This window comes from Pediculus humanus, genomic scaffold (genome assembly GCF_000006295.1).
Source record: "Pediculus humanus corporis 1103172108303 genomic scaffold, whole genome shotgun sequence".
NCBI classification, from domain to species: Eukaryota; Metazoa; Arthropoda; class Insecta; order Psocodea; family Pediculidae; genus Pediculus; species Pediculus humanus.
The window spans coordinates 107,160-107,963 of record NW_002987872.1 but is presented as its reverse complement, the minus strand read 5'-3'; positions in this window follow the sequence as shown (position 1 = coordinate 107,963).

Genomic DNA, 804 nt, shown 5'->3' with positions numbered 1-804 from the left:
GCAACTGATCCTAAATATTTTCCAGTAAAGTAGGTTGCAGAAAGCAACTGATCCTAAATATTTTCATGTAAAGTAGGTTGTTCAAAAACAACTGATCCTAAATATTTCCCACAATCAAATGGGACATTTGAAAGATCCCATCTCACTCAAAGGGATTCCTTAAAAAATTAAATAAATAAAAAAGTAAAACAAGTGGACGAATTCATATCCTTTGCTAAGTCTTCTCGTAACTCTTACGTCCACTCCTCCTTGGGATAGTATCTTAATAAATTTTTAATTGACAATAAATGACTCACGAAATATATTAATAAACTACTATACTAATAATATAAAACAAAAAATTAAAATGACATAAATGTATTAGTAATATTATAAATAATGTACAATTCTGTTTGCACGGCAACATATCATTCATCCACTAATACATTATCCTATAAAAAATTTTTTATGTAAAACACTTCCTAGTCCTATCAGAAGAAATGTATCAAAAAATTATTCTTTTATCCAACCTCAAGTCTTTTACCTCTAATGAGCAATGAAAAAAAAATTCCATTACTAGGAAAACCTCAATTTGTCTGGACTGACAACTCACTTGGAATATCTATGCGAAAAAGTAACGCATATGTCTTCGCTAAAATCTTGTAAAATCAAGATTCTCACAAAGGGATTACACAAAGAAACACCTGAAGAGTGCTTAAGATTTAAAAACGAGTTTAATCAATCAAAGAATAAACAAGAAAAAGAAAAGAAGAGAAATTACCAAAAAGTTCAAGTAAAACAAAAACAAATTTTAATCTAATTAAT